Source organism: Dasypus novemcinctus, chromosome 4, assembly GCF_030445035.2.
Source record: "Dasypus novemcinctus isolate mDasNov1 chromosome 4, mDasNov1.1.hap2, whole genome shotgun sequence".
NCBI lineage: Eukaryota > Metazoa > Chordata > Mammalia > Cingulata > Dasypodidae > Dasypus > Dasypus novemcinctus.
The window spans coordinates 121560548-121577661 of NC_080676.1; positions in this window are offsets into that span (position 1 = coordinate 121560548).

Genomic DNA, 17114 nt, shown 5'->3' on the forward strand with positions numbered 1-17114 from the left:
ATTGTAATCATGGAAAAATCCATTAGAAAAATTTGAGAATTTTTTTTTTAAATTTTAGGTTGATAGAAATGCCTAAGCCAGCTTCTACTGGAGCAGAATTTTGTGTATTCCAGCTATTGGAGCAGTTTCAATTTCTTTTCAATAAAATAAAATTTGTTCTTATGCGTCAAAACACAAATAATGTTTAAATTTTACGTAAAGTGTTGGACATATAGTGTAACTAATTAAAATTCAAGTGTTTTGTTCTGATACAGATGGTTTGCTGTGAGAACATTCTCTAAAATTGGTCCAGATGAGAGAATTTGTCTTATGCTAGAGCTACCTGGAATGCGAGTAAGAAAAACATTTCACTGGAATTTGATTCGAAAAGGCCAACTTCTTTTAAAACTAATGATTAACAGGTTAACTAAAATACTAATTTTAAAGACTTGAAAAATTCAACAAGGAAAGAATGATGTGAGAAAATTAGGAAATATAATTTCAAAGAAAGAAAAGGGAGAATAATGTGATGAATATGAATATAACAAAGAGTAAGACTAACCTTGGGAGTAAAAGTTAGCAAGAAAGAATGTGAAGTCTCGAAGAAAAGAAACAATATGCCTCTAAAATTTGCATGTATTTCACAATCATCCTAATAATAATTTCCTCAAGTTTAAGTACTTCTTTCTGGACCAATTTTACCAGTAAATTCTCTATAGCAACATTTTTGAAGGCATTCCCAAGGAAAAATAAGGCACTTGAAAACAGTAAAGCTCTGCAGGTAACTACATCATGCCTGGATCCAGGGAAGGAGAAGGTTGAGAGTTTAGAGGGGCTGCACAAAAGTTCAGCAGAGACAAGGAAGTGAGATTTTTCCATAATCTCCATGGCTTGCTACCCCATTTGAGAGTTAAAATGGAGGGAACAGAAGATTCTATATTTGGATACAGTGAGGAGACATTTTGAAGAATTTGTATTACCTGAATCTCTGTTGCTATTACTTTGCTCAATATTGAGAGGTTCATTCAAGTTAGTAGCAATGTAGAAAAGGTGTTGAAAAGTTTACCATTAGAAGACGCTGCTGTGGATGGTTTGGGGACTATGTATACCATGTTACGGGTAATAGAATTTGAATATACAGTGTTTGATGATAAAACTTTAATTTTTTTATGAAAGAGTTTCATTCCCAAGTTGCTTGTTTAAATTAGTATTGTCGAGGCAAGACAAAATATCAGATTCAAAAAGTCAGATTTGTATTTGTCTTTTTTTTTTCCAACAAAGTTCTGCAAAACACTCTGAAGCATTCCAGCACATTAAATCAGTAGGGAATTAAGAAAATTTTGAATGTATAGAAAATATCATGGATTGAAATGTTTTTGCACAAATGTGAGAAATGCGAATATTACAATGCCAAAATAATGTTATGGTTTCTCTCAGTATGTGAGAAGCCAAGTTTCTAAAGAAATGCTAACAGGTCAGGTCAAAGTGAGACAGAAGTGAACATAGCTCCCTCTTTTTTATTTAATTTTAATGTACTCTTTATTTTATCTCTCTTTGTCTTTTTCTCTTTATCTGTTTTTGGTCCTTATAGGAGGTGATTTGATCAAACAATGGATTTTTAACATTAGTATATTCACAAATGTGTGAAGTACTTTTCTTTGTTCCCCTGATCTCAGAATATTCACCTTGCATTAAGCACTTACCCTATTTACTTGGAGTCAATAATGTACTTCCTGAGTTTTGAACACTAGAATATTACCGTTGTGCAGTAATTAATTGAGTATGATAATGAGGGCATGTCTTCAAAGTCAAAGGAGAAAATGTGAAATAGGCATTTCATGTACCCACACAAAAACATTAAAAGTTTTTTCTGTCTCTAAAACAATATATATATATATATATATATATATTTTAAACTTGCATTTCGCAGATGTGAATTTTACATTAAACCAAAGATATAAAGTTACACTATATGGCTATTGTATTAATTCTTCATCCATTTACTGTTAAAAATGCTTTTTATTCTACTTTTTATTTTCATATGCTTCTTGCATATGAAAGCATTCTTTCATGTGTTTTCATATGTGCCTCTTAAACATAACCTGCTGCATATTTAATATCCAAATATTTACACTTACAAACTACACTAGAGAAAGTTTCTTGATCACCTCCACTATGATTTAACACCAAAAATAAAGTTGTAAGTTTAGTATCATTAATAAAGAATTGTAATAATTGTACAATGATTGTACAACTTCTCAAAGTAAGAACATTGTTCATAATTAATTGGCAATCACAAAAGAAACTTTTTTTATGAAACAAGTAATGTTTGCTTAATCAAAAATGTTTCCACCCCTCTAATCAACCCAACAAAAAGAAAATCAATGACCAATTAACTAAAAATAAATAAATATATAAACTTAAATATTTTCAGTTTGATGTTCAATAAATAACCTAATATTTTCAGTCATTTTTCATTTAACTTTGATGTAGGTTCATATAATCTGTGAAATATACCAAGAAAATATTTACTATTAGTGTTGGCTGAACAAAAATTGACTTAGAAAGAAAGGTAGGTTGGAGTTTAATGGAGTTGGATTTTATGGTAATTGTTGCCTCTAAAAAATTGCTATATTTCTTAAAGATGTGGTCTTGGGAGGTAAGAGGTAGCTACCATGCTTTTCTTCAAAATTTCACTTTAGCTTCTGTCAGAGCTAGAATGTTAGACTAGTTAGATAACTGTTTTATTGTTTGAAAATTGTTTGAAATTGTCATGTCAATTTGTAGGGCTTTATGTATTTTAATATTCTCTAAGGCTATATTCTTTTACATAGATAACTAAACACATAAGAAGAAGTAGTTAAGGAATTTTGTCTTAAATTGTTTTCTTGATAATGCTTGAGTTGGGCAAAATGAAAATAGTGGCAAAATCTAGAAATATTACTGTAGATGTATGATATTATATCATTTGATGTTTTTACCAGAAATATCTGTTATATAATGTTTATATATATATATATATATATATGTATATGTATATAATACCACACAGTTTCATTCTCTTCTTTAAATATAGCAATTAATAGTTTGGAAAATAATCATTTGTGTAATATAAATCCCTTTAAGTACCTTGATTAATATGACTCACTTTCACCATTTCCTCGTTTATTTTCTCCAACCATTGGCTACTTCAGCTTACTTTCCCATTTTAGATTGATCTGTGACTATTTCCAGTCTGTATTCTCACTATTGTTATTTTACACGTGATAATCATTGGAAAACTTTTCTGCTTTGATAATGAAAATATAAAATAATCTAAAATTGTACTTACTTCCTTCTATTTCAAACATGATTACTTCTATTAAGAAAAAAGAGCCCAATAATGTTTTCTTTATATATTTTCCTCAAAAATAGATAAATGTATGTACATCTCCTGACTTTTGAAAAAGGATTCATATTTAGTTAATGTCTCAGTTATTTCAGGATTTTAATGTCAGGCAATCTTAGCCTAAAGCCGTAACTTAGTACTTACCCATCTAAAGCAGTGATTCATAAAATACAACGTACAGCTGAGTCATCCGGGAATGATTGTTAAGTGTGCATAGTGCATATTCTTGGACCCACCCCCACATTCATTAAATCAGAATTTCCAGGGCGGATTTTTTTATGCAGATAAATATGGATCGTGCTTTCACAAAGACTTAGCTAGCTGAATGAACTTAGCTAGCCTTTTAAAAACTACAGATGAAATTCCTTCTGTGTTCTTTGAAACTCATTTTAAAATTCACAGAGTGTAACAAAATTAGCCAGTTTTCTTTTGTATAAGAAGGGACCTAACATTTGTCACAAAGTTAGAAATTGGAAAAATAGGATTCAAATGGAGATCAGTCTGGCTCCTATATCTGTGTACTTTCTGCAACAATATGGACATCAGTTCTAGTTTAAAAGTCTTTTCAGAAACATCTGAATCATTTTCAAATCTTTTGTTGCATAAATCATATAGGGAAATAAGGAGAAAATCTGGAGTTAGATTTTGACTATAGTTTACTTCCTGTTCTCATACCAACATTAGTGATTAATTTGTCATATTGAAAATATTGATTACTTTCTAATACCCAAAAAAGTTTTCTAACAGACATCCATACTTAGATTTTCTTTATATTTTCCTTTCCTGGTTTCTTTAAAGTTTTATTTTTAAATTTTTTTTCTTTAATCTTATGTTAATTTTTCTATGACTTTGATCTCTTGTCTCTGATACTCCAAAAATATATAGAAATAAATGAGTAAACAAACATCATGATAGACTTATTTTTTTTAATTTTCAAACAATTCCAAGTTTACAAAAGACTTGTACAAATAATATTAAAAACGCCCATATGCCCTTTACCTGAATTTCACAAATGGTAACATTTTATTGTCAACCCTTGTTCTATCATTCTCTATCACACCCTCCACACATACTCGTTAATCAGTAATTTGCAAACAAGGTACTATAACTTCACCACTAAATATTTCATTGTGTATTTTCTAAAATTCATGCCTATTGCTTATACTGTCACAGTATAATTAATAAAATCAGGATATTAATGTCAATGCAATAAAGTTATATAGTCTACCGACATTCCAGTTTCATCAATTGTACTTTCATTTATGCATTTTCATCTCTATATTCCTGAATTTCCTTTTGCTTTGTAGAGATGGATGCTGTTACCTGGTGAAAAGATTTCATCTCTATTCTGAATGGTCACTTTTAGCTTTAAAGAAAGTGTTGTTCTTTGTCATAATATTTTTTCACTTGAATTCTACTTTGTCTGATTTCAAGAAAACTAACACTGTATCTTTATTATTACTAACACCCTGGTATATATTTGTCTGTTCCTCTAATTTTGCCTTCTTTTAATCACATTGTTCTCAATAAAGCAAAGTGATTTTTTCATAAAAAACAGATCATTGCTATTTTTGTGAATTTAATTAGAAACACCTTTCTTAGAATAGGTGAGTTACAACCGTGTGAACTTATTGATATTACTGGAATGTTTGGTCTCAATTTTGTTATAAAATTTCATAATTATTACATGTTGAAATATATTTTCCATTACATGTTGAAATATTATAGTTTCTTTATCCACATGTTTTGTTTTCATTGTCCTATTTATTTTGCTCTGTAAGGAAAACCTGCATTTTTTTCTAGTGTTTACTTTGACTTCTCTGATATGAAATAAGCAAACCAAGCTGTCTTAGAGAGCTAGAGAACGGATGATAGGTTTACAGGAAATTGGCGGGGAAAGGAAGGTTGTGAGCTGATGCCTACATGGGTGAAATCTATGGTAAAGTGGAGGTAAGTACTTGTATAGGGAAGGGATAAGATCAGGGCATAGGGATATCTTTGGTTGGGGCTTTGCAGGCTTGAGGGGAGCTAGGTTGGAAGAATGGGTCAGATGGCCCAAGGAATTAGGGGGAGTGCTGGGGGAACAGTTGAACATGGGAGATTGTCGAGTATGTGGTTGAAACTATAATGTTGAGAAAAAACTCTTTAGAAAATATAAGAAAGGATTGCCTGATAAGGTGCTTAGGGGGAGCATCTGGCACAGGGGCAGGCTTCTAGGGAGTGTGTGAGTGCTCATCTTGTTATAGTGTGTTATATTATTGGGTGAAGACCCATAAATAAGTGGGAAGGTGTGCCCACATCCTGGGGAGGTCTGATGTTCTGAAATAGAGGGAATTGAGTCTCTTGAGAGAATTGGTGGATCCCAATGTGGGAGGACATTCTAGTGTGTCAAGTCATCAGCGTTGTTGCAAGTATCTGTGAATATGGTCCTTCAAGCAGTGAAGCTTGATTGTCACTGTGGGCCCTGATGGAGGGGGAGAGAAGAATAGAATAGATGGAAGCAGGGGTAAATGGGAGGTAATGGAAGTGTTTCACAAGGTCATGCAATGATGGATATAGGTAATATTAAATTCACCAAAAAGTTATAAAAGTGTATGGTCTAAAATGTAAACCACAATGTAAACCATAATGTAACTAAAATTTTAGAAATTTATACAGCCTAAAATATAAACCATAATGTAAACCAAAATAGAACCATGTTTTATAGCTATGTTTCAATATCTGCACATCAGCTGCAGCAAATATATCATGAACATGTAAAAAGATCATTGCTGGGGAAGAGGGAAAAGGGTTTGATGGTGGCTATATGGGATTCCCCTATATTGTGTATGTGGTTTAACTGTGATCTAAAATGTTTTTGAAGTCAAAATTAAAAACTAGGGGAAATAACATATCTCTTTAATGTACTTAATTCCCTTTTTATTATTAGCTTTTTCCTATCTTGTTCACTAGATTTTTTTTCTTGCCAACTGTATGACTTTATTTATTTTTTTCTTTCTTTCTTTTTTTAATATTACATTCAAAAAATATGAGGTCCCCATATACCCCCCACCCCCCTCACCACACTCACTAGATTTTAATATCCTTCAACTCCCATGTTTTGCCTATTCAACAATCAAGAACTAAATCTACGTTCTTATTTTGTTCTTCTTTTTACTCCTGCATTCAACTTGTATTAATTCTAATTTATCAGAATATAGAACACTTGCATAAACCTCCCTTTCTTTTTCTCCATTTTCTTTTAGTCCCAAATCTAAAATAACTATGAAATATTCATAATATTCCTTTCCTCCTATTTTCCCTGTCATCTTCTTGTTGGATGAAGATAGCAATTTCCTCAAGAAGGGCTAAAAGGTAGAGAATTCCCTGAGATCTTTTATGCTTAAAACTGTTTTGTTATAGCATTAATACTTAATGAACAGCTTGGAGGATATTAAATCCTTCATTCACAGTTACATTTCTTGAATTTTTTGAAAAAGTGGCATTTTCCATTGACTTGAATGTTCTTTTTGAGAATTTCAATACCAGTCGAATTAATTTTCCCTCATAATATACTGAGTTTTTCCTCGTTTCTTTTTCTTTTTCTTTTCTTTTTTGCCTGTGAGCATTAGTGAATTTGTTCTTAACTTTGAAGCAAAAATAAAAATAAAAATGAAAATAAAAATTATTTGAATATGTTTGTATTCAATCATTCTGCATCATTATCAGGCACCTTCAAAATAAATATTGCCTTCAAAATAAGTATTTCATTTTCTTTTGTTTACAGAAAGTTTTTTAATGTTACATCTGAAAAATTAGTTCTGTTTCATGTTTTGCTATTTTTTCTCAGGAACTCCAATTTTATTCATTTTGTTTCCTTTTTGCCAGTCTGCTCTTTCAAGACTTTTTTAAAAGTAATATTTGAATCTTATTTACTCATTTTCCTTGCTTTCAATGTTTTTCTGCTTCTCCTTAATGATCCTTATTAACATATGTTGCTGTTTATTAACCCTGGGGCACTAGATTAGCTTAGTGTTAATTTCTGAGATAATATGATAATATTCTTCCTTTTCTTTCCTGATTCCAATCAAACCTCTTTTCATTTTATATTTTTGTTCTTTTCTGCTAAACAACATGACTTTTTTTGTCCCCAAATATGTGAATGAAGATATATACATATATACATATATATATATATATATATGTATATATATATATATACTGTAATAGCATTTTTCTGTTATATTGTTTTGGAGGAAAGAAAATTTCATCAGCTAATGTGTTTTAACTCTTTTTTTTTGAGGTAGCATTGTATATACTTATTCATTTGCATGTCTGTGTGCATGTGTGTATGAGACAGTAACTTTGGAGCAGTTTATCACATTCATGTAAAACTATAACTAATATCTACTATATGTCAAAACCTTGTATAACTATTTTTGTTTTTTAAAAAATTTGTAAATATGACACAAAAAGACAAAAAGGGACTAGTAAACTTTTTTCTCATATACCTTTGTTTTATTTCAGTAGCTTTGGTTAATTCTTGATGCTTTTTTAGGAGGAACAAAATTTATAAAAGCAAAAGTCAATCTATCAACTGGTTGAGATTTTTAAAACATGCCATTTGACTGAAGAATTCTTGATTGAAATGTAATGGTTGCTTAATGTTTTCATTCTGAATATATGTATATTTTAAAATCAGATGATAAGTAAAGGATAGAGAATGAATACATTCAGAATACAGAGGATAGAATGGTGAGGTGAATCTAGACCTTTCTATCTGAAGTAAAAGATGTGAGTGGACTATATCTGACAGTCAACATCTTTTACAGATACAAGTAAGTGGAGTGTATTTGGGGCTACTAGACCAGATGTTCCTTTTGCTGACCATAGCCATTTGAATTAGCCTATGGAAACATAATAGGGGATCTGTTTAGTCAACCCACAGAATTTTGAGAATTATTAAATTGTTGTTTTAAGCCACCAGATTTGGAGGTGGTCTGAATGTCAGCAATAGTTTACTCATACAGAAAATCTTCTGAGATCTACAGAAAAAATGAAGCATTAAACACTCAAGTAGCAGTAGTCCTGATGTTAACAGGAAACACGCATTCACAAGTTAGATGGATTAAATTACCTTGTTCTGAATACAATGAGGAGCTGTACAAAATTAAAGTTTCCCACCAAACTGAGAGAGATATGTCAGACCAAAGTACAACTCAGACAAGTCCAGCATGGTGGGTAAATGAACATTTTTCATGGGGCATTTGTTGGGTCCTCATCCTCAGCAGTGGGAAGAGAGACCACAGTTCCAAGTTCAATCATACATGACTACTGAGAAGTTGGTGGGTCTTTTTATGTACAAGTGAGGTACAAGCATAACTCTAAAAAGAATGCAGCACTTTGCTCAAGATCAATAGTACATACATTAAAGATATTGAAGCAGTTTGATATGGTTCATGAATTCAAAAAATAGATATTGGATTATGTTTGTAAACTGTTCTGTACTTGGGTGTGATTAAATCATGATTAAAGCTTTGATTGGGCCACATCAGTAGGATGTTGAGTCCCCACCCTGTGGTGGGTGGGAACTCACAGATAAAAGACATGACAAAGGGCAGGGTTGGAGTTTGTTGTTAGAGCTTTGATGCAGGAGTCTTGAGCTGGAGCCTCAGGAAGTAAGCACACAGAGAAGCTTGGCTGTGAGGAAAGAGAAGCAATCCCTGGGGAGAGAAGAACTCTGAGCACAGAGAGAATCAAGTCCCAGTAAGAAAGGAACCCAGGAAGCCTGAACCCTGGCAGACATGGGCAGCCATCTTGCTTCAACATGTGGCCAAAGACTTTGGTGAGAGAAGTAACTTGTGCTATATGGCCTGGTAACTGTAAGCTTCTACCCTAAATACATACCCTTTATAAAAGCCAACAGCTTTCTGGTATTTTATATCAGCACCCCTTTGGCTGACTAGTACAGATGTATATCAATATTTTTGCATGCTTTCTACAGAATGCTTTGACTATCACCTAGGAAGCAGATGTTCACATTGTTTATACAAGAAGGAAAAGTTCCAATAGGTACAAATTTACTGACTTTCAGGCTATTCATTCTCAGTTGTTTCCTGAGGCATGTCTTGTGACTAGCTGAATCTAGCCTGCAACTTAACTTAAGGAAAGGGCAGTAAGAGTTGGGGGATGTTAAGATACCTATGCACCATCCACCCCATTTCATGCTCTTACAATCTTTACATCATCCATTCTTCATAGATCCCTGAGCATGGAGATAAGGAAGGTACATCTCAGAGTCAACAATATTTGGAATGGAAATATCATCTACAATACAAACAACTGGATAAACAAATAATGGATAAAAGCAGTATGATTATGAGTAGATTCTGGGAGTTGCCACACAGAAGGGCTGCTCTTGTTTGCAATCTTTAGTCAATTACTTTACATCAATAAGAGAAGAATATTACAGATAAGATTTGAGCTGCCAGATGTTGGCATGTATCCATACACTCAATAAAGTCTGATTAATTGTGGGTTATTGCAATGGTGGTAGCCCAGTCAAGGAAGACATGAGAAGTCATGCAAATTAGGAAGAGGAAGCCTAAGGGTATAAGCACAAATGTGTAATAGGTACTCGGAGGGAAAGGTCTTCTCTGATGACTTAAGTTACAGTGGAACTTTTTCCCATATGCTCTAGGACATTTGCTGAGTGGGTGATATCTGGACTTAAAATACTATACATGTTGATTCTCCAAAAGTGCAGTCCATTACACCAATTATGTTTCTTTAGATTCTACCTACATAATTGGCAATTATTGCTCCTTTTGTGAAGTTGACATATCGTAGTTTCTTCAGTCCCCAACTGCACACTTGTCTCTAGTTTTCCACTGCCCTGTTCCATAGTGCTTTCTGGTAATATCCCCTGAAAGGCTAAATTGACCATACCATCACCAGTTGGTAAAGTCACAGGAGACTTCAGTAGCCACGTGTTTCTATCAACTTCTGAAGTAAGGCCAGGTTATATAGTAGATACCTTTATTGTTGTAGGGGCTGTATTTACTTGCTGTGCCAATTATTCAAATAGAGAGACATGTGTGGCAGTTGGGGCACTATTTAAATGCACAGGAGAGTCAGTTAACACCAAGAGTCAACCCCACAATGTGTGGTTTTTAGTGAGTTGCCTTATTTATTGTTTTAGCAAGCCATTTTTCCTCTCTATCAGTCCCAGCTCTGTGGATTAATGGTTAGATGAAAATGCCAATCAATATCTTTTTCTTTAGCCCATTGTTTTACATTGTGCCCAGTAAAATGCATTCCTTGGTCACTATCTTTCCTACAGGGTATTCTGTACAAGACTACTAATTTATTTTATCCCTTTGTTGGAGTTTTGCTGAGTAGACTGTTTTACCAAAAGGCTTGTAGAAGGCTTGTGTTAATATCTACAAAGGCTAATGCATACCATTTACTGGCATTAACAGGGAATGGTCCTATATAATGTCCTTGCCAGTTGGTTCTGTGTGCATTCTGGCTGCTATAAGACACTGTTTGCAGTTGCACCTAAGAATAGATTTCACAATCTTGTATGATATGAATCAAGTCAAAATATTTGATGGGAATGCCTCATGCCTTAGCTATGTGCCAACCTGTGGCAGCAACTCTATGACCACTCTTTTTGTGTAGCCATAGGTCTGCTTCATCAGCAGATCCAATGAATGCAAGCTAAAGCACCAGCCTCTTGATTTCTGGGCAGGGAAATTTTTGATATGCAGGGACATGATAAACTATTAGTACCAGAGATACTTCTGGGGCTTGAATACAAAATTATAAATCTCTTGCCATAGGGTAGCATCCCATGATGGGCATCCATCACTTGCCAGCCATCTTTTACAGTTTACATCAGAATGGCCATAGCCACCTAATTTTGAGTATTCCCTTTGCTGAATCCATCAGTGTACCTAGCATTTTCAGGAATTGGAGGATTTGCCTCAGGTAATGTGGGTAAAATGGAGACAGGACCCTCTATTTGTGGAGGACAGTATGGTTCCTTGAATAACATAGAGCCAAGGACTTGTAAGGCCTGACTAAGCAGCCTAGTTGATATTACTCCCTCTGCTGTAGATAAGCATGCCATTTCTGTAAAGTCTGCCACTGGGCCACTCCTGATTGGGACTTGGTTAACACCTTTCTGTCCAAATTTTCATTGGTCAAGCTGTTTTTAAAGTTATAGTCTGAGTCCATGTGATAGACTCAACTTGTTGGAGGGCTTTATATACAGCCTGTAGGTGTTTTCTCATAATGATATACTTAGCCTCTGCTCCCTTCCAAGTCTGACTAAAATCCTATTGGCATTATATCTGAGGGTTGTTTTTGCCATAGACCCCAACTCAGCTTCTGTACTTCTAGTTACTTCTACTATATAAGGGTGTTGTGGCAGGGAAGAACAGAATGTCTTGTCCTGTGAGATCAGGAGCTTGTCTTGCTTGGATGCCTTTTGCTCTTCATCTCCCCAGTCACAAGTTTTTCTTTATTTTATTAGAGGATGTAAAGGTTTGAATACTTGGGCTAAATGTAGTATAAATATCCTCCAGTATTTCCTAGGAGTCCTATGAAAACTTCAGCTGTTTAGCCTTGATAGGAAAAAGTTGTTGTAATTTTTTTTCTTTTATTTTATCTGAAATGTTACTTATCTTACCCAACCAGGTGATACCCAAGAATTTTACTGCTACCCCAGGCCCTTGAATCTTGCTGGGATTGATTCACCATCCTCTAACTTTTAACCCATCAAGAACAATAGCCAAATTTGTTCTAAGTCTGCAAAAGAATCAGAGATTGACATAATATCATCAATGAAATGAAGCAAGGTAACATATGATGGCAAGACTATTGTTGAAAGATCCTGGGCCACTATCCCATGGCAGATGGTAATGCTATATAAATATCCTTGGGGTAAATTGCTGAAGGTCCATTGTTGGCCTCCCATGTGAAAGCAAATTGATCTTGGGACTGTGAGTCTAAAGGAATGCTGAAGAAAGTATATATAAGATATAATACCACAAGAAAAGTTCCCAATTTAGCAGTTAACCTCAAGTAATTTGGCTATATTGGGAAGGGCTGAATGTATTGATGGAACAGTTTTACTTAATTCTTGGTAGTCCACTGTCATTCCACAAGTGTCATCTGGATTTTTCACTGGCTATATAGAGCTATTGAAAGGACTTTGGATTGGTCACATAATTTGCACTCTAGCTAATTCATTGACTGTGTCAGTTATTTGCTGATGGCTGCCTGGCAAACAGTATTGTTTTACATGCACAATGTGTCATGCCAGAGGTATAATGACTGGTTTCTATTTAGCCCAAACTTGTAAAATAACTATGACCATTCCCACTCATAGGCAGAATTCTCCAACAGTGGTATGCAAAGTATGACCAGTCAAACATCAACCATTAGGATGTTTTTTTGGGGGGGAATTATATGCACTACATGTTCCCTGGGGAGAAAACTTGTCTGTAATATTCTTTTGGCAGTTGCTATAGCCATTTACCATGACCCATTGCCCTTATTTTACAGGATTACCATAATATAGGGTGCATTCAACTCCTGCTTCTACTAATACCCATGTTTTTTGTTTGTTACAGAGGGTTCAATAAAGAGTGAGTTCCACATGAGGTCACTGTCACCTTGTAGGACTCAGACATGTAGGCAACCTGAATGCATGCCCATCAGAGAAAAGTTCTGAGGAGGGAGGAGGAGGCCTACCCTATGAGATTAGTTTCTGTTGAAGTCAATGACACTATGGTCATCTTGTCTTCAGGGTTAGCTAGTTTGGTAAATCACTGTTCAGGTTTTAAGGTTTTCCATAAACCAACTAGCACAGCATTTGGTTTCTAATCTATGTCCTCCCAAGCAATGCATGCTTTCAAAGATCAGCCCACATTGCATGAAAGTTACTTTAATGAAACCCTTAGCCTTGGGTGTCGATTCCAGAGAGGACTTTTCCACTTTCACATCTTTTAGCTTTTATCCATTCATTATCTTTCTCACTCTTTGTTTTTATCTAAATTATTCAAATAGCCATGGCTTCACCTACTACATATATTTCTTAGGTCAATAATGGGTTTAAAAAGGCTACTGGAGTGCCATATACCATTCCTGTGACAATGTGAATATTGTGAATACCAGAAAAAGATATAGTCTGGTTGCTCTGCAATGTGGGGCCACATTAAATTCAATAAAAGGATCTTTGATTAGGGAAACAGAACCCATGGGAGATATCATAAACAGTATGAGATTTTATAAAATTGTCTCAAACAACCATGGGGATACACAAGTCCAAATTCCATAAGGAAGGCTGCAAGTCAGAGACCTGATGCAGGTCCTCGATGGTTCCCCATGAGATGCTGACTGTTTAAATTAGAGATGGGAATTCTCATTCTGAACACTCCAATCACTTCTCCTTTTAAGGCCTTCAACTGATTGGATATGACATCACTCATTGCTGACAGCAGTCTCCTCAGTTCATTGTAGATGTAATCAATCATAGATTCAATCAACTCACTGATGATTAAAGTCCATGAAATGCCCTCATATTACAATGAACTCATTACTTCACTTGACCAAACAATTGGGCACCATTACCTGGCCAAGCTGACAGATTAGCCTAACCATCATTGTCCACTCCTTGTCAACTCGGCAGCCATCCATATCACCTTAAATCATACATAATATCTAAATAAAAACAACACAATTTTGTACAACCAAAAATATACTAAATCCCTCCAGAATAAGGTACAAGCCATTAAGTAATATTACTCTTAAACTTGACATCCTTACATATTATGACATGAAACTAATACAACTTGGGTCATATGATAACAGAAAAAGATAGGGAAGAAAACAAAGATATTCATTTTATGTACATATTAAAGCATACTTACAGCAAACAAGGAAGAAATATTCATGACCATTATAGTTCTTGTTTCTGAAACTGGTCATATGGTCAAAGTTCCCATTTATCACTATCTTCTCCACTACCTTTCCATTTTTCCTTTACCCTCACCAAACAATTTTGCTCAATATGATTCTTTGCCTGTTGGGGTGACCCAAACCTTCACTTCTGAAGATTCTGGGCCACTGTTAGTCCCACCAGGATTGGGTTGTTGTGGCTTTCCAATCATTTTAATCACAGGGCATGGTAGTGCTAAGAGATGCCCTCAGGATCTTCTTTCTATAAGAACAGATAAACTGTTCTTTATCTATATTGTGTAGTTACAGTCCTGTTTCCTCTTGATAACTGGATCAATCATCCCAGCCAGTACCGGATCAATCATCCAAGCCAGTACAGTAATTTCCTTCTTGTTGGTTTAGAGGCATGAGGAGCCCAAAGTGACCGGGTGCAGTCTTAACTTCCAGTTCAATGGATCGTTGTTGTGTTCCCTATTGGAAGCACTCCTTCTTTCAGAATTAAGACCTGTAGACAAGCAGAGTTTAAGGTTGCAGGAACAGGAAACAAAAGTTCCTGAATCACTAGGGTTAATAGTGATTGGTGCCACTCCCATTTCCACTTCTTCAGCATTGGACCCATGGGTCCTGGCTATGGGAGAAACAGCAGCATAAAATGGACACTGATTTAGAGCATATGAAGCCTCTGGAGAATGTTGCACCATCCCTGTAAGGTGTTGCCACCTAGTTGACACCATAATTAAGCCTTCAAAAGGTCATTCCAGTGTTCTATCAATATTGCTGTTTCAGGATGATGGGAAACATGGCAAGACCAAAGAGTTCCATGAGTACGTGCCCATTCATATACATCATTTGCTGTGAAGTGGGTCCCTTGATCAGAAGCAATGCTGTGTTGTGAAATTTCATGGTGGTGGATATTCATTCATTAAATCCACAGATGGTAGTTTTGGAAGAACATTGTGTTCAGAGAAAGCAAACCCATATACAGAGTATGCATCTATTCCAATTATGATAAATCGCTTCCCCTTCCATGATGGAAGTAGTCCAATGTAATCAAATTGACACCAGATTGCAAGCTGATCACCTTGGGGAAGAGTCTCATGTCAGGGGCTTAGTGAGGGTCTTTGCTGTGGACAGTTTGGGCACTCAGCGATGGCTCTAGCCAGGTCAAGTCCATTTTGCTGAGCCCATGCATAACCTTTATCCCAACCATCATGGTCACTTTGTTCATGAGCCCATTGGACAATGACGAGAGTGGCTGGGAAAAGAGGCGACTGCCATCCAAAAAACAATAATCTTATCCACTTGATTATTAAATTTTCCTGGGCTGAAATCACCCTCTGGTAAGCATTCACATAAGGTACAAATAGTTTCATGTTTTTTGTTGACTCAGAAAGATCTATCCATACACCTTTTCCCCCATCTTCTTTAGCCACCAATTTTCTAAACCATGTTACTTCCAGATCCCTGATCATCCAGCAAACCTATTGACAACAGTCCATGAATCACTTTACAAATGCACCTCCAGCCATTTCTCCTTCTAAACAAAATGAACAACCAGGTGGAATGCCCAATGCTCTGCTGATTGAAAGGAGTTTTCCTTACAATTGACTTTTTTTTCTAGGATGCACTTATTTTAACTCTCAATCTTTTATTTTAATTGTCTTTTTTAAAAAGATACATAGATCACAAAAAAATGTTACATTAAATATATAAGAGTTTCCCATATACCCCACAACCACCTCCCCCCCTTCCCACATCAACAACCTCTTTCATCATTGTATTCACTGCATTTGGTGAATACATTTTGGAGCGCCGCTGCACCACATGGATTATAGTATACATAGTAGTTTATACTTTCCTCTGGTCCGTTCAATGGGTTACGTTGGATATATAATGTCAGCATCTATCCCTGCAATATCATTTAGGACAACTCCAAGTCCCCAAAATGCTCCCACATCATATTTCTTCTTCTCTTTCCCTGCCCTCATCAATGACCATGGCCACTGTCTCCACATCAATGACATAATTTCTTCCACTGCTAGAGTCACAATAGTTCTATAGTAGAATAGCTGTAAGACCACTCTAATCCATATTTTATTCCTCCATCCTGTGGACCCTGGGATTGTGAAGTCCACCCCACCTCTAAAGTGAGAGGGGGCTTAGATCCCACATAGCTGATTGATGTGATTCTCCTGCTTGCAGTTTTTAGGCACTTTCGGTGTGGTGATTGACAATTTTCACCTCCCTGTTAGCTGACCTGGGTAAGTCCAATGAGCTGGAGAGTAGGAGTTGCAACTCTGCAACTCTGCTGAGGCTCAGGGTCCAGCTGGCACATGGCCAGTCCAGAGAGTCAAGTTTCCTGGCACCAACCGCAGTGCCAACCACAAGTACAGTAAACGTGACAGAAGAGGCGTGTGCAGAAGAGTCACATTAAGTCCAACTCCATCACAGTGAGGAGCACAAATTCCAAACTAGGGTTCACTGGCAAGGCACTGAACTCCAGAGCCATCTGTCATGACCATAGAACCTGTGTGTCTCCATAGCCCTCAGGAGCACCAATACTTGGGGTTGTACCTACTTTGGCTGTCTCTGGGATCCTGCTGAAAAGTGCATAAGACTGACCATCTGAAGACCTCCTGACTCATTTTGAAGTCATTTAGCCATATAAGTTCTTTTTTTTTTTTTTTTAACCGTTTCCCCCTTTTATTCAAGGTCTTTTTCTAGTTGCATCACCAGCTGGTGATTGGTAGTAATCCCTCAGCACCAGGGAGGCTCATCCTCAGGAGTCATGCCCCATGCT